Source organism: Hypanus sabinus, chromosome 16 (assembly GCF_030144855.1).
Source record: "Hypanus sabinus isolate sHypSab1 chromosome 16, sHypSab1.hap1, whole genome shotgun sequence".
Classification (NCBI taxonomy): domain Eukaryota; kingdom Metazoa; phylum Chordata; class Chondrichthyes; order Myliobatiformes; family Dasyatidae; genus Hypanus; species Hypanus sabinus.
The window spans coordinates 22,005,921-22,027,857 of record NC_082721.1 but is presented as its reverse complement, the minus strand read 5'-3'; the positions used below and the strand labels follow the sequence as shown (position 1 = coordinate 22,027,857).

Here is a 21,937-nt window from a genome sequence, read left to right as displayed (position 1 = left end):
TCAGAGGTTCATCAGCAGCTGTAGGATATGTAGTGTCTTATGAGATCTTATAGCTGTGGTGTTTAGTCTGGTGAGGGTGGAGCGCCGCAGAAGGGGTGTGGGACAGGTGGCAGGGAAGGAGTGCCAGGGGTGGGAGATGGTGTGGATGCACACACACCCAGCCCTGAGACACCAGGCAAGGTAATTTGATTCCACACAATTGGTGCTTCCCACTCACTCCTCCCTTTCCCCTTTCCCAACGACGATTTTCCTCTCCCGGCCTCTTTCCCACTCTCAGTCCACATTTGAGAGCCATATCAGAATCAGGTTTATCATCACTCTTTGTTCCTTTTTTGTGGCAACAGTACAGTGCAATACATAAAATTATGATAGTACTGTGCGAAAGTCTTAAGCACTGTAGCTATATATTTGTGCCTACGACTCTTGCACAGTACTGTATATGTATGGCCCAATTGAATTTCTGGTCAGTGGTGACCCATGATGTTGTTGTTGCAGACTTGGTGATGGCAATATTAATGTATGTCAAGGGTAAGTGTTCAGACTGTCACTGTTGGATATAGTCGTTCCCATTTTTTTGGTGTAAATATTATTTGCTGTATCTCAACCCGAACTTGAATTCTTTCTAGTCCTTGCTGCAGGTGGACACAAGGCCATTTCACTTCCCGAAAGATTGTGAATGGAATTGATCACCTCCACTACTGAACATAATGGAAGGACAATCATTGATGAGGCAGCTGAAGATGATTGGATCTAGGACAGTTCCCTGAAGAACTTCTTTTTGTGATGTCCTGGGACTGGGATAATTGACCTTTGCATCTTTCTTAATGCAAAGCCATCTCCAAGTATTGGTATATTTTCCCTCTGATGCCCTTTGACTTCAATTATATAAGACTTCTCAATGCTGCACTAGATCTAGGACCAGGCTGTGATAACAACAGGTGCTTAATAGTGCTGACAAAATTCAAATTGGACTTCAGTGAGGTTATTGTGAACATGGGCTGCTTGATAGCACTGTAGACAGCACATTTGATCACTGCCTAACTTGATGTATCGCAGTTCACTGTGACTGTGATAATTTTTTGAAAGACCCATCCAAATGTAACTCCTTGATGCTGGCACTTCCCCTCACTGTTTCAGTCCTTCGTTCTTTAATTTTCCTTTTAGTGTCATACAGACGTTTAATTTGCACAAAATGATTGTTTTTAGCTGCACAATCCAAGGTCAGGAAGTTAATGATCTAGTAAAGAAATTCATCTACAGACCAGTACAATAGAAAATCTCTTGTTCAAAGGGGGCCAAGCAATGTTCTAAGTGGGAATATATTCAGATTATGTAGACTGATATTTGTTAGTCTTTATATTGTGCTTTTCTAATTCTTAAATGTCACTAGTATGTACTCTACCTTACGTATAGTAATACACTATATAAAGCATGTAAAAACATTAAATTATTTTATTTACCTGAATTCATGAGATCATGTAGGACACAGAGCTTATGATCCAGCTTGGATGGGATTCCTGAATGTACCAACATTGAAGTTTCAGAGTATGCGGTAACTTTTTTAATAACTCACTGTAATAGGAAGATAACTCTAACGACCTACTCACAGATATCAGTAACCCAATACTTCTACAAGAAGAGCATGCAAGTTAAAATATGCAGGTGTTTAGGATAGACCCAAGAGTTACTGCAGATGCTGAAAATCAAGAACAATATGTAAACAGTGTGCTGGAGGAGCTAGGCAGGTCAGGTGGCATCTATGGATGGGAATAAACAGTTGATGTTTCAGACCAAGACCCTCCCTTAGGACACCTAATTGTTTAGGATGCCGTCTGGTCTGTGAGTACTTCCAATGACTTCTGATTTTATTTCAGAGTTCTGGCATCTGCAGTATTTTATCTTGTGTGTATATCAGAAATAATGATAAATAAATCTAAAATTAGAGACAATTATAGGATAATTATGACAATTATGAGGTATGTGTTTCTGCCCATGTCCAGTCCTGAAATGATGGCTTTAGACATCACTCCCTCACCTAATGTGAGACAACTTCAGATTGGAATTAAAGAGAAGGGACATCAATTTAGTGAGGGCCATTAACCAAGCTGTATGTTAGATTGTCATGCTTTGGTATATGCAGTTTGTGGGAGCATTGGTTAGTTCAACTTTAAGTATTAAGTTGAAAAAGAAAATCAGTTTTCACAGATTTTTATGAGGAGTTTATTTGTTGTTACCTGAATTGACTTCCCAAGCTATTTGACATTCACAATATTTGACACAGTACAACCACCTTTGACAAAATCCTTAGCTGACATCTTTCTTTGGAATTGTCTAATTTAAGGCGTTCACATTTGCATTCTAGAGTTCTTGATCAAATCCGGAATGAATTTACAGATATCATTAGCTCCATCGACCTAAGCACAAATGAGAAAAGTGCACCATGATAAAGCCTCGCTTTCAGCTTTATCCTGCATCAGTTCTGCTCCTTTAACAGAGTACCTGCTCTTACCATAGTCTAATATGCCCCCTCACTCTTAATGGCAGAACTTGTGTGCTTTGTTTAATGGTGTTTACTCTACCATTAGAGGTAAGATTTCAATTGCCTGGGACGTGAGAATTATTTTACTGAATACTGTACCATCAACAGTTTAATTCCCTCTTTCTTCCTCAAAGATGTTTCATAAAACCCACATATTTGATCATTTGTCCTAATATCTCTTAGAAGTATCAAATATTCAAATATTTAGAAGTATCAAATATGCCTTGAGATACTTCACTATATTAACAGAATGACATAAATCCTATTGTCTAAATTTCCATCTTTTGTGTCAGACCTTAAACTAAGGGGCTTGTGTTCCATCCACATGAGTTAAATAGTTGCCAAGACTCTCAAGCAGATAATAAATTACGTTTCCCATCACAGCTTTCCCATCGCAGCTCCTCAATCAAATGTACTAACCTTCCCAATTCGCCCAGTGCCAGGGTTATTCTGAAGTTCCTCACTTTGGCCATCCTTCAGCGGAACCCTCTTTTCATCAGGTCATTGGAACATAAACTCCTACCCAGTGGAATGGCAATTTATACTGGAAAGGATCACATGGTAGGATAAGGGAATGGGGAGAAGAAAAAGTAGTCAAGGAAGCCGTGTCTCTAGTGACATCTCTGTGTGGTCACTGACTTGGGTACATGATGCTGATCATATAAAGACTAATTTAAAAATGAAGAAAGACAGAATGCCAAAAATTATAGCCAGTTAACCTAATACCTGTCATTGGGAGGACTATACAAGGTATTGAGATGGCCAGGCCTAGGATATTGCAAGCAGTTTTTCTCTTATTTACAGAGGGATATATTTGCATTAGAGGAAGTTCAAAGAAGGTTAATTAGGCTGACTTACGTTGTCTGATGAGGAAAGTTGAGTAGGCTCATTCTCTACTCATTTAGAGTAGGGTTGGGCTGCAGCAGAGCCCTGGATGATTTATACTCTTCATGAGCCTCCTGCACCTCTGTATATCTGTATATCTTTACCTTATGTACATTTATAGAAATGATCAGGTTGGGTTAGCTGTTGAAAATAATGTAAGCTCTCAGGCTCCAGCTGTGGTCAGGTTTGGTTCAAGTAGGTTTGAATATTGTACACCAGCAAATCTTTGCCATGTGATCAACATTTTGGTGGGACCCCTTCAGGCCACAAGCAGCAAAACTCTCCGCAGTGCTCAGGCCTCAAATAATATTGGTATTTGAGTCAAAATAAGTTAAATCCATTAAGTTCCCTTAAAAACCTTTGTAATAAACAATGAACCAATTTTTAAATTAAAAAGAAAGACACATAAAAAGAAGATTAAAGTAAGTACAAACATTCAAGTAAGTGAAAATATTCAAAAGAAATGTGATTTAGATTTTTAAAAATTGTCCTTGTATGCCTACCATCGTTCTTTCGGACCGCTGGGTTCAGAGGTCACCATGGAAACAGGCTCTTCGGCCCATCAAGTCTGCACTGTTCATCAAGCATCCATTTATGCTGAGATCACATGAGTCACAGTTGGCCTTCACACATTTTCATTGATGTCCAATTCACAGCGGCTGATGAACCCACTGATCCCACACGTCACTGGAACATGGAAGGCCTTTTGCTTGGTTTAACTGAAGGAGACCAGATTTACCAGTATGAACTCTGGGGATTGCCAGCAACCTCTGCTCGACCAACTGACTCCATGCAGAATAACCCCCTACCTATGCCGGAGAGTCGCAAACCTACAGACGCTCATGGCTAAATACCAACCATTCCATGTAAATCTCACAGGACAACTCAGGAAAATCTGGGCCATTCTGAGTTACCAAACAATGAGTGTCGCCACTATGGAGGGTTCTTGCTTCTACATCATTACATCAGGGTTATCGAGTCACCTAGACCATTGACCAATGACGTGAATTCAAATCCCACTGTAATAACCAGCAAATTTAAATACAGCTAATTGAATAGATATGGAAAAAATTAGTAACAGTGATCTTAAAATGACTTTTGTGTAAAATCTGTCTGGTTTATTCATGTCGTTTAGGGAAGGAAATCTGCCATGCTTACTTAGCTTGGCTTATATTATGTGGAGTTCAGACTGTAGATGACTCTTAACTACCCTTTGAAATGATCCAGCACATCCCTCATTTCAAGGCCAATTAGGGATGGTCAATTAATTCTAGCCTTGCTAATGCTGTTCATATCTATGAATGAATGAATGGAGAAAACTCATAATTTCATTTTGTTGTTTTGGGATTTTGTGTACAAATTGATGGAAACATTTGGCAAGAAGGCTAGAGTATTCAGTATCTTAAAACATATTAGGAAGTCTAAAGATTATTATTGCTATGATTGAAATAGATGAGATACAGAGAGAGTATGTGAGCATGTATTTATCAGCATGGTCAACATCTAGTAGTAACCTTTAAGAAAGAAAGAATTGAGGACAATGAAGTTGTGTCATTAAAACTGTGGGATTACACTTCTCATCAGCATTCACCCAATTGATGAATATAACTTGGAAACAATTCTGTTGATTGTAGATACCAGAAGCAAAAGTGGAAAAAAAAATCATTTGCTGGAGGAACTCAATGGGTCAGCCTGCATCTGTAACAGGAAATGGACAGTCACCATTTTGAATCAAGATTCCACATTTGGATTTCGATGAAGGATCTTGACATGGAATGTCAACTGTCCATTTCCCTCTGAAGATGCTTCCTGATTGGCTAAGGTCCTCCAGTAAATTTTTTCTCTCTTTCTGTTGAATGTCGTTCATTGGAAGACCATGAAACCACAGTGTGGTATCCTTTCCCTGCCTCTCCATTGTTCTATCAACCAAGTTGGAAGGAAGTGAGTAAGAACTCCTGCAGAAAGACTCAGGCTATGGCACTGATGATGTTAGAGAAGGATTGTCAATTAGATAATGTAATAAAAATCACGATTCAGACAAAATCATTATAAAATGGGATTATGATACAGAATTCCTTTGCGATATTGGTTGGAGAGAATGGAGTTTTGACAGTACAACTCTTGTTCTTAATATACGCTTCTAGTTAATGTGTCAGGTTTGGGTTGAGCATCGAACTAGCAACTCGGCCTCATAAAAACAAGAAAAGTTTGCTATGGAAACACTGACATGATGGTGCCCCGATAACTCTACTGCTGAGTTCAGGGCTATTCTTATTATTATTATTCTATGTACATCCTACAGAATATTTTTTCACAAAAGAACTTCTTCACTAGCCAAAAACAATAAAGCCACAAGATGAGTGAAAATTGCATTTTATATAATCTCCCTAATCAGCAACTCTATCTCCAAACTGAACATACTCTCTGAGCTTACATACAGTCAAATATGTTGCAGAATATTCTTCACAGTAATTAAACCTAAATCTATTTCCTTTGCTAATGGGCACCTTTCCACTGCGTGCACATTTTCTGTTTCCTGTTCCTCTGTGCCTTACTTTGTATTTATTTTGCCTCACTGATGCCATGCATTAGGCCACATTTTTCATCGGGAAACAATCAAGGCATGTTGTAGCTCATCACTTTACTTGTCCTGCAGTTTATAAACCTGGTCAGAGTGCTTCCAAAGGGCCAGTTTAGCAGATGGACGCTGTGGTAAACTCATGGCTCAGCCACTTCAAATTTTAGAAGGACTTATTTGTCACTTTCAGAGGGACAGGACAACCCTGTTACTGCAGCTCTGGATGCTTCTGTGTGAAGTACGGCCTCGTGTCTGATCCTACCTGTTGAGCCAGAAATCTTGTTTTCCAGCAGCAACCTTAAGCAAAGGGGGTTGATGATGACACTGATAATAATAATTTCCATTTATATAGTGCCTTTGATGTAGTGAAACATCCCTAGATTCTTCACAGGCAGGTCATCAAATTAAATTAGATGTGAGGCCACACGAACAGCAGTCAGAGTAAATGGCTATCTAGACTTTAGGAAGTGAATTAGAGAGAGATAGAGAGGTTTAATCAGGAAACTTCGGAACTTTGGAAGCTGGAAGATGTCACTGGAATTCCGAAGCCCTCAGTTGGTCAGGGTCAACCTTGGATGTTGTGTGCCAACGTCTACATGCAAGCCAGGACAGTATGATATGGAGAGTAAGTTGTTGCCCATGCGGCAGGCTCCACCGCACCATGCAGCTGATGAATCCAAAAGAATCAGCAGCGTGCCAGTCAGCGTTGAACTTAACATTGGACTGCCTTAGGGACCGCAGCTCTGGATTTTTCCTTGGGGTTCACTCCCAAAGCCTTTCCCCGTGTGTGGGTATAGCTGCAAGGCAGTGGAGTTTGAAATCAGAGTTTTCCTCCTCTTTAAGTGAGCTGCCAGGCACGGCAGATGAACACCATCTGCCTGAAGCAACTGGTTTTAAGATGCCAACAACCCACCTTTGCCCCTTCTCCTGGCAGTAGAAATGGTTTCGCTAGCTTTGTAGCTAAGCCACATGTGAAGGCCAGGAGCTGGACTGGATGTGAGATACAGACCACTGAGAAATTTTATTAGGTTTTAGAAGCTTTACCACTCCTGGCTATAGCAGCCTTAAGGAACCTCATTGGAACAGTAAATACCAGGGGCAGGAGATGGCGTGGGTGCACACAGACCTAGCCCTGAGAAGTCAGATGAAGTCATTTGATTCCAAACAATTTGTTTATTGATCATTACAGAATGTCTCCCTGGTGCTTCCCGCTCCCTCCCCTTTTCCCAACCATGATTCCCCTCTTTCTTCCCCCTTCCCATTCTCACTCCACAATAGAGACCCATATCAGAAGCAGGTTTATCATCACTCACATATGTCATGAGGTTTGTGTCTTTTTGGCGGCAGCAATAGAGTGCATTATGTAAAATCAAGTATATATATATATGCCTAAGACTTTTGCACAGTACTGTAGGTCTGAAACAGATTATAAAGATTGTGAGGGATGATAATTCTAAGACTGAAGTCTTGCTTGTTCCTGAGCCAGTGTTGAATGATTAGCAGAGAGGTGAATGGGCTTTCTCTGACTCAGGAGAGAGAGTGGAGTTTTAGACATTCCCAGAGATAGAATGAGTAAGGTCTAACAGCAGTGCAGTGGGACAGACAAATCTAATTGATTTCTGTTGGAAAATAAGCTGCATAGAATTGGAGTCTTTGCAAAACCAACGTTGGAAGCAATAAACTTATCAGAAGCTTGGATTGGACCATTCTTCTCATGTGTTGGAGCACTGTTGAGTGACTGCAGCAGATGTTTGTAGTTACCTTACTAACTGCCGAGAGACTGAGATGTTTCCTCTCTGAGGAGAATCTCAAACCAGGGAGCACAGTTGCAAAACAAAGGCTGGCCTATTTCTGACAGTGATAAGGGTGAATTTCTTCTGCCCCAGAGAGGAATGGAAGCTGAGATCAAATGCACAAGGCTAAAGCAGAAAGAATTTTGGACCATAATGTGGGGTTAAGGCTGACTTTATCATCCATGACTTTTGGTCTACTCCAGTTCCTATTTCTGATGTTCTTCACGTCAAAAACAGCCGTTACCTATCCATCGGGAAACAATTATTTTCTCAGTAGGGTAAACTTAGGGAGATCAATTTGTAACTGATGATGAGGTGATTGTCATTATTCTTATAAGACAGGGGCTCCCAACCTGGGGTCTATGGTTCCCTCAGTTAATGGTATGGCTTCACGGCATAAAAAAGGTTGGAACCCCTGTTCTCAGAGATTGATTTGAATTGCCTCCAGTAATGGAGAGGAAACCCCTGGTGGTACTCAGTTCCCATAGCATCACAGTCAGGTGTGGGGAACCGAGGGATGTGTATATAACAATTTTCACACTGGACAAATAGTCTTGCAGATGGATTTAACAGAGTAAAAAGTAGCAAAACCCCAGAGATGCTAAAATACTGAGCAAGTCAGAGAGCATCTGTGAAGAGATAACCGTGGTTGATATTTCAGGTCAGTCAACCATGGAAAGATGGGGGGAAAAAGTCTTAATTTGCAGAGAGGGTAGGAAAGGGATGGGTAGGACAAAGTGAATATCTACAACAGGCTGAAGCCAATGTTGCGTTAGTGTGGTGGGCTGTTAATGGGAACAGTTAGAGGTGACAGAGAAGTGTGGTGTATTGCAATAGCAGGTCAGGGTGAGCTAATGAAGAGGAGGAGGAAACTGAGAAAATATCACAGATAGATAGCAAGCAACAACAAAGGCTAGTTGTGATGTAGACAGAGTAAATAAATTTTCAGATGTCTGTGAATCTAACACTGTGTCCAAAAGGCCGTAACTTACCCAGACAGAAAAAGAAGCAGTTTCTCAAGCTTCCATTAGACCTAATGGAGAATATATTTTAAAGAGGGCACATTTGAATATCATGTAGTAACAAATTTCATGACATATGCCGGTGGTATTAAACCTGATTTTGATTCTAAAATGAGTTCATTGTATTTGACGAAGTGCAAGTGAATTACCACTTCGCCTAGGAGGACAGTTGGGTCTCTGGATGGTGGGAAGGGAAGAGATACAAAGATAAGTGTTTGTGTGGTTACATGGGGAGTGGTCAGTGGGGATAGGAAACTGGACTCCACAAAGGGAGTGGTCCTTTGAAATTTCTCAGAATCAGCTCTGTTATTACTGATATATGTCAAGAAATGTGTTATTTTGAGGTAGCAATACAGTGCAATATATAAAATACACTACAGACTACAATAAGAAATATATATAAAATTACCAAATAAACAGTGCAAAAAGAGAGCAAAAGTAGTGAGTTTGGTCATGAGTTTATTGTCTGTTCAGAAATCTGATGGTGGGGGGGGGAAAGCTGCTGCTAAGATGTTGAGAGGCAGTACAGGAGTCTGAAGACACACACTCAACAAGCTGAAAGAGGAGGTGAGGAATAGATGTTGTCTGATGCTGGAATCTAGTTGGTACTGGCAGAAATTATGAAGGATGATCCATTGAATCCTGATGCCGGTAGGAAGGTAGGAAGAAAGGAATGGACCCGGGGAGTTCTGACTTTACTTTGTTCTGCGGGGAGATAAGGTGGGAGCAGCGAGCTGGGGAATAGATCAAATGTGAATACTAGGATTTGGCTGATGCTGGAAGACACACACACACACACACACACACCCACACACAGGCAGCTGCTATGGAGAGAAATAAGCAGTCAACGTTTCGGGCCGACACCCTTCATCAGGATGAGATGGGATCAAGGGCTCTGACCAAAGTGGCAGAGGGGAGTTCAGGTTCGAAGAGAAGGAGAACATTTCAGAGGCACCTTTGTAGAAAGTCTCATTGGAACAAATACAATAGAGATGAACAAGGAGGCAGGGTGAGGAGGTAGCATGGCCAGGATAGTGGCAGGAGTTCATGGGTTTGTAATGATGCATCTCCTGAACTGAAAGTTAGAAACAGTACCAGCTTTAACAAATATGGGTGTGGGGAAATTTGCTCTGTTGCTCTCACCGTGAAGCATTCCAACATCTGATGCAGTTGCGTTTTACCTCTCAGATTTTCCTTAAAGCTCCTAGACTAAGTTGCAGAGCATTTATAAGCTGTCAGCCTGCTGTGCTTTTGATTGACAGACTTGAAGTTTTAAACCTTCTGAAGGACAAGCAGAGTTTTTTCTAAAAAAAAATCTTTGAATTATCTATGTGAAACAGGTCTGTTTTTTTATAACAAGATCCAATTTTGTCTGGATTGTGGCCGAAATCCTCAGCTGTATTTCGAGCCGGTGCTTGATGGGAAAGCAGCGCCTGTCTGCTCTGAGAGCTGAGCGGTGAAGGGCCCATTAATCTCTGCTGAGACAGTTCTGGCACTTGGCTCAAGCTGCTGTGAATTCACCAGCAGCTGCTGATCTCAAACTTTGCAGTGTTTAAGCTAGTTGAAGGGATGGTCAATTTTCCCTGCTCAGGTCCACTCTCAGAAGTTCCACGGTGGACTAAAAAGCCAAGATTCTTCATAAAAACCAAAGGAAAGGCAAAGGTTACTTTTGAATATCTTGGGAAATATTAGTTTGTTAATCCCATGCACTGATATTACTGAGTGTTGATATTGATGCCCAATGTAGATTCCTCTTTGCCTTGAGCTTCAATACAGGCTCTCTACATAGAGCATAGAGTATACATAATTGAACATTGAAAATGTAACTTTGAAGCTAGGACATAGAACATTGAATTTAGGACATAGAAAATTAAACATTGAAAATAGAACATAGAACACAGTAGAGCACAAGAGCGGTCCTTCAGCTCACCATGTCTGTGATGTCAATGCTATCTAATCCCATCTGCTTGCACGTGGTCTTTATCCCTCCATTCTCTGCTTGTTCAGGTGTCTAAATGCCTTTGAAACATTGCTATTGGATCTGCTTCCACCATGCACAGACTTCCAGGTACCTACCACTCATTAGGGGTTTGAGATGTGATATGGTGCCAAAGATTCTTACAAATTTCCGTAGATGCGTGGTAGAGAGAATTCTCATTTGTTGCACCACAGCCTGGTATTGTGCCTCCAAATGCAAGAGGCTGAAGAGGGTTATAGACTCAACCCTCTCTGTCATGGGCACAACTCTTCCCTCTAGAGGACATCTTCCAGTGGTTTTGCCTCAAGAAGATGGCATCTATCACAAAGGACTTTCATCAACCAGGGTGTAAGACCATAAGACATAGGAGCGGAATTAGGCCATTCGGCCCATCGAGTCTGCTCCACCATTCCATCATGGCTGATTTATTATCCCTGTCAACCCCATTCTCCTGCCTACTCCCAGTAACCTTTGAAGCCCTGACTAATCAAGACCTATCAAACTCTGCTTTAAATATACTCCATGACTTGTACTCCACAGTTGTCCGTGGCAATGAATTCCACAGATTCACTACCCTCTGGCTAAAGAAATTTCTTCTCATCTCTGATTTAAATGGACATGCTTCTAGTCTGTGGCGCTGAACCCTCTGGTCCTAGACACCCACTATTGGAAACATCCTTTCCACATCCACTCTGTCCAGACCTTTCAATGTTCAATAGTTTTCAATGTGATCCCCCTCATTTTTCTAAGCTTTAGTGAATACAGGCCCAGCGCCATCAAATGCTCCTCATGGATTAACCCTTTCATTCCTGAAAACATTCTCATGAACCTCCTCTAGATCCGCTCAAATGGTACCACATCTTTTTTTCAGATAAGGAGATTAAAACTCACAATACTCCAAGTGCAGTCCTTTTAATAGCATTACATCCTTGTTTTTACATTCTAGTCCTCCAAAAATGAATACTGATATTGCATTTGCCTTCCTTACCACTGACTCAATTTGCAAGTTAACCTAAAGCTCCTATCTGTCACCTCTTTATTCTCCCATATGAGCTGAAGGTCATTGAGCTGCAGCTCCAGTTCCTTAAAGTGGTCTCTAAGGAACTTCAGTTAAGTGCAACACATGTAGATGTAGTTATCAAGGAGACTGGAGGTCTCCCAAAGCTCCCACACCTCACACAAGGAACGTACCACTAAATTTGGACCCATTCCCAGCACATTAGCTTTGTACTAACAGAAAAAAAGTGACTTGAAACTTACTTATAGAGCCTGCATTTGTGCTTGCCCAGACCTATTCTTGCTAAAGCCTGGTGAGCCAGTCAGATCACTCTAAACTCCACCCCACTCCAACAATGGCTACTCTGCTTACATCTCCTTTCTATTTATTGGCTCAAATAATACTCACTCCCAATGAGACTTGCAGGTTTCAAATGGCTCCCACCCTGCAAGATGTCACTCTCTCACCTACTGCTTCAAACAATGTGATATGCCCTCTTCTCATTATTACCATCAGAGAAGTACAGAAACCTGGAGACAAGCACTCAATGGTTCAGAAGTGTCTTTTTCCCTTCCGTCATCAGATTTCTGAATGATCCATGAATCCATGAATCATTATTTCTTTAGCACTCTATTTGTATTTTTGTAATTTACAGATATATCAGTGATCTTTAATCTAATTCTGATTCTCTGTGTGCTTATAAATTTCTTCTAAACTTTCATCCTTTCACCCTCAAGTTAAGCACTCTAATTCTTGGCATTTCCCTGCTGGGGAAAATATTCTGACCATCTACCCTATCTATACCTATTTATAAGTATATAATTTTTATATAGATTGCGTACCCCTTTTCCAGAAATCCAAAATCCGAAAACCTCCAAAATGTTTTTGAGCGTTGAGGGGTCATAAATGGAAAGATTCACAAGGTGCTGGGAAGGCTCCCAGACTGTGCACAGGTCTCTGAGTACCACAGATATTTCTTGCTTTTTATCTGTCTATCTAGTTAGGTAGTGATACAACACAGAGTAGGCCTCTCTATCCCTTTGAGTAAATCCAGGCAATATCCTGATAAACCGCTTCTGCATCCTTTCCAGAATCTCCTCATCCTTCCTATAATGTGGCCACCCTGTCTTCACGAAATGCTTCAAATGCTTCAAACTGACCCTCGATGATCTTCCATAGCTTTATTCAAAACCCTGACTCGCTATGAAACCTTTAATCCTTCTTTTTATTAGAAATACTGACCCACCCTAACCCCTCTCCTTATTACAAACACTGGCCCATTGATCTCTTCTAACCACGCTCTTCATTAGAAACTTGAGCCTCTGTGAGCCTCTCTCTCCCTCGTTCTCCCTTCACCAGCTACCAAAGGGGTGACTGCGACATGTTCCTCTGTGCGCATCCTGCAGTTGTTGCCACGGTTGCGATGGGCTGCTTTTTGCAGCCATATTGAGGCAGTGAGAGATTACAAATGTCAAGATGGCATGCCGTAACATCCAAATGTTAGCAGGCAGCCTCCACTTGGTGTGATAACATGTACATGCATAACTCTGTTAATTAGATGTGAGAATTCTCTTGGACTGAAAGCACTCAAGGATGAAAGTGAAGGAACACCTCCAGCTGAAGACAGATTTAAAAGACAACCTAAGTTACATGACACTGTACAATAGTGAGCGGAGAGTAATATTTAGTGTTATGTATACTTAAGTAGGATGTAATTAAGGTATGTTATAGTATGCAGAGCACGCTTGAGGGGCCAAATAGCCTAATTCTGGTCCTATATCTTACGGTTTAATAGTTATCTTACCTTAAATAACCCAGTCAAATCACTCAACCTTCTCTGCCACCTCTTTCATTCTCATTGTCCTTGATGACATGTTACTCTCGCTTTTGGAGTGATAGGATTGGAGAAAACAAACTGTCATCAGAACTGTTTCATACTTTTCTGAAAATGTATTTTGCATGGTTTTATAAATTATAGCATGCTTAAAAAATATCTAATCCCATACAAGACTTAAAATCCTGCAGCATTAAATGGTTTCCCACTTTCTACCATGGCCAGCTCCCCTGCTGTAGACAGCTCCCACACCCAGAGGAAAGCGAAATGCTGACAAAATTGACACTGAAGTATGTGCCATTTATACAGAAAGTGTGGTTTGCCCAATTCTAGCGCTCGTTTCTAGTTTGGAGTATGCCCATCAGAAAATGGGAGTGTTATTTTAAAAATTGAAATAGATTTTTTTGGACTCATTTGTGCGTGTGTATGTATCGGTACTGGTATTGGTTTATTATTGTCACAGGTACCAAGACACAATGAAAAGCTGGTCTTGCATACTGTTTATACAGAGCAAATCATTACACAGTGCATTGAGCTAGAATAAGGTAAAACATTCACTATGCAGAATAAAATGTAGAAGCTGCGGAAATGTGCAGGTGCAGGTAAATGAAAAAATTTGTCATAGCGAGGTATATTGTGAGGCCAGATCCATCTTATTCAAGAGGCTTATAACAGTGGAATAGAAGCTGTCCTTGATCCTGGCGGTAGGTGCTTTCAGGCTTTTCTATCTGCCGGCCGATGGGAGAGGGGAAGAGAGAGAATGTCCAAGGTGGGTAGGGTCTTTGATTATGCTGGCTGCATTATTAAGGCAGTGAGAAGTTCAGATGGAGTCCATAGAGGGGAGGCTGGGTCCTGTGAAGTGCTGAGCTGTGTCCATAACTCTCTGCAGTTTCTCGCAGTCACATGCAGAGCAGTTGCCATACTCAGCTGTTATGCATGCAGACAGATTGTCATCTATGGTGCATTGATAACAATTGGTAAGAGTCAACGAGGACATGCCAAATTTCTTTAGCCTCCTGAAGAAGTACAGGCATTGGCGAGCTTTCTTGACTGTGGCATCTGCATGATTGATCTAGGTCAGCCTATTGGTGATGCTCATACCTAGGAATTTGAAGCTATCAACTCTCTCAACCTCAGCACTGTTGATATAGGCAGCAGCATGGGCTCTGCCTGCCTTTCTGAAGTCAATAACCAGCTCTTTTGTTGACATTTGGGAAAGGGTGTTGCTATGGCATCATGTCACTAGGCTCTCAATCTCCTTCCTCTACTCTGATGCATCGTTATTTGAGGTGCCACTCGCTACAGTGGTATCATCTGCAAAATTGTATTTGGGGTTAAATAGATGTACTAGGAACACCCAACACTTATCAAATCCTTATTTGCTCTTGAGGAGTTATAACAACTGGTGGCTTGCAAGGTGTTTCAGATGGAAGTTAAAAGTCAATCTTTTGGTGCAAGATTAAAATCGCATTAGACCTTAAGACATAGGAGTAGAATCAGGCCATTAGGCCCATCGAGTCTGCTCTGCAATTCCTCCATGGCTGTTTATTATTCATCTCATCCTCATTCTCCTGCCTTCTCCCCATAATCTTTGACTCCCTTACTAATCAAGAACCTATCAGCCTCCGCTTTAAATATATTCAATGACTTGGGCCTTTACAGCCATCTATAGCAATGAATTCCACAGATTCACCATCCTTGGCAAAAGTAATTCCTCCTCATCTCTGTCCTCTAGGGAAATATTTGCATTCTGACACTGTGTCCTTTGGTCTTATTCCCACTATTGGAAACATCCCCATCATGTCCACTCTGTCTAGGCCTTTCAATATTTGATAGCTTTCACTGAGATCCCCCTCATTCTTCTAAACTCCAGTGACTATACTCCTAGAGTCATCAAACACTGTTCATACATTAATCTAAGCAACACACACAAAATGCTGGAGGAACTCAGCAAACCAGGCAGCATCTATGAAAAAAGAGTAAACAATTGACGTTTCGGGCGGAGACCCTTCATCAGAACTGAGCTGAAAAAGTTATGATTGTTTCTAGGTTTTGTCTCCTTGGTGATTTGTACTTTTACTCATTTTGTGGATTTCGCCACCAAGGTCCATCTCCAATTGCTCTTGAGAAGGTGAAGGTGTGTTGTCTTCTTAAGCTGCTCCAGTCCATGTGGTGAACGTGGTTCTCACAGATGTTGTTGGGTAAGGAGCTCCAGGAGTTGTTTTATTTATTTGACAATAAATAATTATCTATTTCCAAATTAGGTTGTTCATAACTTGAAGGTTGTAGATGTGAAGAATTCATATAACTATTACAGCACGGAAACAGGTCATCTCGGCCTTTCTAGTTCGTGCCAAACACTTACTCTTACCTAGTCTCACTGACCTGCACTCAGCCCATAACCCTCCACTCCTTTCCTGTCCATATACCTATCCAATTTTGCTTTAAATGACAATACCGAACCTGCCTCTACCACTTCTACTGGGAGCTCATTCCACACAGCTACCACTCTCTGAGTAAAGAAATTCCCCCTCATGTTACCCTTAAACTTTTGCCCCCTAAGTCTCAACTCATGTCCTCTTGTTTGAATCTCCCCTACTCTCAATGGAAAAAGCCTATCCACGTCAACTCTATCTATCCCCTCATAATTTTAAATACTTCTATCAAGTCCCCCCTCAACCTTCTATGCTTCAAAGAATAAAGACCTAACTTGTTCAATCTTTTCCTGTAACTTAGGTACTGAAACCCAGGTAACATTCTAGTAAATCTTCTCTGTACCCTCTCTATTTTGTTGACATCTTTTCTATAATTTAGTGACCAGAACTGTACACAATACTCCAAATTCGGCTTTACCAATGCCTTGTACATTACATCCCAACTCCTATACTCAATGCTCTGATTTATAAAGGCCAGCATACCAAAAGCTTTCTTTACCACCCTATCCACATGAGATTCCAACTTCAGGGAACTATGCACCATTATTCCTAGATCACTCTGTTCTACTGCATTCTTCAATGCCCTACCATTTACCATGTATGTCCTATTTGGATTATTCCTACCAAAATGTAACACCTCACACTTATCAGCATTAAACTCCATCTGCCACTCTTCTAACTGGCCTAAATCTCTCTGCAAATTTTGAAAACCTACTTCATTATCCACACCACCACCTACCTTAGTATCACCTGCATACTTACTAATCCAATTTACCACCCCATCGTCCAGATCATTAATGTATATGATAAACAACATTGGACCCAGTACAGATCCCTGAGGCACACCACTAGTCACCGGCCTCCAACCTGACAAACAGTTATCCACCACTACTCTCTGGCATCTCCCATCCAGCCACTTCAATATTAATACCTAATGACTGAACCTTCCTAACTAACCTTCCATGCGGAACCTTGTCAACGGCCTTACTGAAGGCCATATAGACAACATCCACTGCTTTACCCTCATCACCTTTCCTTGTAACCTCTTCAAAAAATTTTATAAGATTTGTCAAACATGACCTTCCACGTACAAATCCATGTTGAGTGTTCCTAATCACACCCTGTCTATCCAGATAATTATATATACCATCTCTAAGAATACTTTCCATTAATTTACCCGCCACTGACGTCAAACTGACAGGCCTATAATTGCTCGGTTTACTCTTAGAACCCTTTTTAAACAATGGAACCACATGAGCAATATGCCAATCCTCTGACACCATTCCCGTTTCTAATGACATTTGAAATATTTCTGTCAGAGCCCCTGCTATTTCTACACTAACCTCCCTCAAGGACCTAGGGAATATCCTGTCAGGACCCGGAGACTTATCCACTTCTATATTCCTTAAAAGCGCCAGTACTTCCTCCTCTTTAATCGTCATAGTTCCTATAACTTCCCTATTTGTTTCCCTTACATTACACTATACAATATCCTTCTCCTTAATGAATACTGAAGAAAAGAAATTGTTCAAAATCTCCCCCATTTCTTTTGGCTCCACACATAGCTGTCCACTCTGATTCTCTAAGGGATCAATTTTATCCCTCACTATCCTTTTGCTATTAATATAACTGTAGAAACCCTTTGGATTTATTTTCACCTTACTTTCCAAAGCAACCTCATATCTTCTTTTAGCTTTTCATTTCTTTCTTAAAATTGTTCTTACGTTCTTTATATTCCTCAAGCACCTCATTTACTCCATGCTGCCTATATTTATTATAGATATCTCTCTTTTTCCTAACCAAGTTTCCAATACCCCTTGAAAACCATGGGTCTCTCAAACTTGTAACCTTTTCTTTCAATCTAACAGGAACATAAAGATTCTGTACCCTCAAAATTTCACTCTTAAATGACTGCCATTCCTCTATTACATCCTTCCCATAAAACAAATTGTCCCAATCCACTCCTTTTAAATCCTTTTGCATCGCCTCAAAGTTAGCCTTTCTCCAATCAAAAATCTCAACCCTTCTCCATAGTTATATTGAAACTAATGGCATTGTGATCGCTGGACCCGAAGTGCTCCCCAACACATACCTCCGTCACCTGACCTATTTCATTCCCTAACAGAAGATCCAACACTGCCCCTTCTCTAGTTAGTACCTGTATGTATTGCTGCAAAAAACTACCCTGCACACATTTTACAAACTCCAAACCATCCACCCCTTTTACAGTATGGGCTTCCCAGTCTATGTGTGGAAATTAAAATCTCCCACAATCACAACCCTGTGCTTACTACAAATAATTACTACAATCATTTGGAGTAAAGATTTTACCCTGAGAACAAACTTTGCTAAAAGCTGATTTTAATAGAGGAGTTAGTTGTCCTGGAAAGATTGCTCCCTGATCAAACATTTTCATTATTCTTATACGTTATACTATATCTAATTTATTTTTCCCTTCTTTTTCTTTATCCCTTATATGATGTGTATACATAGAGTGAGGTAAGCCTTTTGAAGCATTAAGATTCAGTGTGTAAATGCTATTTGGAACAGAGATGAGGAGGAATTTCTTTAGCTGGAGGATGGTGGATCTGTGGAATTCATTGCCATAGATGGCTGTGGATGCCTAGACTTTGGGTGCATCTAAAGAGGAAGTTGATGGGTTCTTGATTATTAAGGGTGTCAAATGTTATGGGAAGATGGTTGAGAGGGTTTATAAATCAGAAACGGTGAAATGACAGAGCAGACTCAATCGGCCAAATGCCTTAATTCTGCTACTATGTCTCATGCTGTTATGTGAGCAATCAATCTTAAACAACTCAAGTTATGCTCATGAACTGTGTGCAGTTCTGTTTTTACCTTATATATACAATGGCAATCTTCCATCCTGGAGTTGATGCGATGGTTGTTAGGTTGATAACCAGGTTATTTGAGCTTGCTATCATTCACTTTAGCCTGCAGTTCATAGTTCAGGTTGGTTTGAACCAGTTCCAGACTCTTTCTGGTACCAATCCTGTAGATTCCCTCTTTATTTTTTTGCTAAGAGCACCCCCTGTTCTCTATCACATTGCTACAGAGGTATTTTACTATTCCCTACTACAAAGATGAACCTGCAGAAGGAGATTTTCCCTTTTGATTGTTGCCTTTGTCCTCTTTGGTGTGAGAGATTGTGGTCTGAGAGGTGGTGTAAAAGATATCTTGGCAGATAGGTTGTTTAGTGCAGCAGCAGATGGCAGATACGACAGTCACCAACATCAGTAACACAACCAACGTTGAAGGGAGCAAATGTTTTTGATGATAGTGGACTGGATGTCAAGTGACTAAAGTGTGTTGCCCTGGATGAGAATCGCCTCTGATGGGGATTGGGACTGCCTTACACAGCATTGTCATCATCACAAATTCCTGTATCATCGGCAAGGAAGACCCTCCATCCAAGTATGTGGTCAGCTATTGATGACACAAGGACATTCTGTAACTGTGCCAACAACTCATGTTTGCCTTTGTGAGTGAGATTGTCAGTTCACTGCCAGCTGAGCAAATTGGGCCCATCTCATTTTGATTTGGACTCTTATTGTAACTCACAGAAAGAGGTATTAATACAATCAGAGATGGATTTTTTTGTACAGTGCGTTTGACATTAAATTGATATTCATAAACAGTTTGCAAAGACTACTTCTGATGCATGGGTTTGCTGAGTGTGTAAAATATCTACCAAATAAATCAGTACAAACACTTCAAATCCTTGCTACTTAGTATAAACTAATGTTGTTGTTCAGTCCATGCTCCTGGGCAAAGCACTGCCAAAAATTTGTGATATATTACATCAGCAATGGGCCACAAATGTTCTCAACTTTCCTTCCTCCTAAACTGAAATGCACCACTTCAAACACTCTTCCTTTCCCTGCCCAATACACCCTGTCACACCTTATGAAGTTATTTTTCTTTGATTCTTCTTTTTCCATCTCTTATCATCTCAGAATTCTGCAAATCTCTGTCTACCCTGTAACCCCATAACCTTGGTGCGTAGAACGCTCGTTGCCAATATTTTATTTATTAATGAAGAGGTTCAGCATGGTTTCAGGGTCCTTCCAGCACAATGAGCCCACACTGCCCATTTACACCCATGTGATGAAGTGACCTACTAACCTGTACGTCTTTAGAATGTGGGAGGAAACCAGAGCAGTGGGAACCCCCACAGTCATGTGGAGAAGATACAAACTCCTTACAGACAGTGGCAGGAATTGACCTCTGGTTGCTGGTGCTATAGTAGCACTGTGCTAACCAGTTTACTACCATACCGCCACATATACTTGCTCTTTTTGTTCCTTTGCTTTTTGATTTCCACCTGAACTGTCCTCTCCTTAGTTTCAGACCTGGAGTTTCAATATGGGCCATTTTGAAGTGTTAATTATGCATTCATTATTTATCATCTCTCTCAATGCTCTTTTCCAAAGAACATTTCTCCACCTTCATAGTGTCAGTCTTTATTTGCTTTTTGTGAGTGTCATTTATTGTTTCTGTGATGAATTTATCTAGTAAAGGGGCAAGTTCCTAATTTTCCTCTTTTTTAATCCTAAATCTTCAGTCGGTCTTTGTCACGTTACAAATTTCTTTAGGATAATTCTTTTCAGTCTCCTTCCCCTTTTTCTTTTCCTTTTTTTTCCATCTGTCTTTCGGACTCTCCCTAACCTGTCGAGAGTCTCTGTGATAATTTTAAATTTCAGCACTGGGGTAAAACCAACAGTGCTGATTTTTACTTGCACTGACCTCATTAGAAAGCCCTTTTGGATTGGTTGTAAAATTGAGTAAAAGCTATTTTCAACATCTTTGTTCATAGTTAAAATTATCTCCTCTCTCTTGCACACAGTTGCTGTCTGGGTGGTTATTGCTTTTCATGGGCTTTTTTTCTGCTACTTGTTTATGGCTTTCGCTGTCACGTCCCCAAACGTGTATCTCATTCCTCCCTCCTTGTTGCTTGTTCTCTCTGGATTACTTCCTCACTTGTCCTTACGATCTATCTGCTCTGTCATCGCTCATTTTCTCCTCTTGATGTTGATATGATTCTCACTTTTCTATCTCAATGTGCGATGGGTCAGTTTTCCCATTATGGAACTTGATATGAACTGCACTTTATTTATTGAACTCAAGAGGGCTTGACGATGGGAGAGAACACATTGGAGCAATGTGTTGAGTGTTATATTCATCCATGTGCCAGCTGTGATGTTCCGTAGCATTTTTTACAACTCAGACTACCTGTGGGTTCAAGTCTGACTGTTGAAACTTACTCGACAGAATCCAGGCACATACCTGTCAGTATGAGGCAGCTCATGGCAATATGATGAAAAATTAAACTCTCTCACTTACCTTCTCAAATGAATCTCCCATGTCACGATACCTCGTAGAACTGCCCTCTTGTGCAACCCATCTCCTCTATGCACCACCACCATTTTAACCCTTCTACCTCCCACATCCTCCTTGAAACAGTCCTTTTTTCTACCAGGCTTACTCACCATGACTAATTCATTTTGTTTGATTGTGCTTCTGCAAGCACCTTAATATACTTTTCAACCTTAAGCACCCCATTTAAATGTGTGCTCATGGTGCTACTGCTTTGATCATAGACTGAGGAACTAATTCTTTGCTGCTACTCAAAATTTATTTCTCCTCCACACAGTCAATGCAGCAAAGTCATCTTTTCACCAGGCCGTGTTGGCAAGTGGGAATTTCGAATGTCAGACTCTAATTAGCAGCAAACTTATTGACAAAGTTCACCTCTCTCTGTGTTCACATGCCAATGCTTCATTCGCTGTTTCATCAATACCATCATTGGCCTTAATTCTGATCGTTTTTCGTTTTGCTGGAAGAGAAGGAAATGTTGC

General features: G+C 40.8%; 1 protein-coding gene across 1 annotated transcript in view; it reads left to right on the top strand.

Annotated features, from left to right (window-relative positions):
- LOC132406058 (CUGBP Elav-like family member 4) overlaps positions 1–21,937 on the top strand; it is a 568,100-nt gene that overhangs the window by 344,443 nt on the left and 201,720 nt on the right. The window lies entirely within an intron of this gene.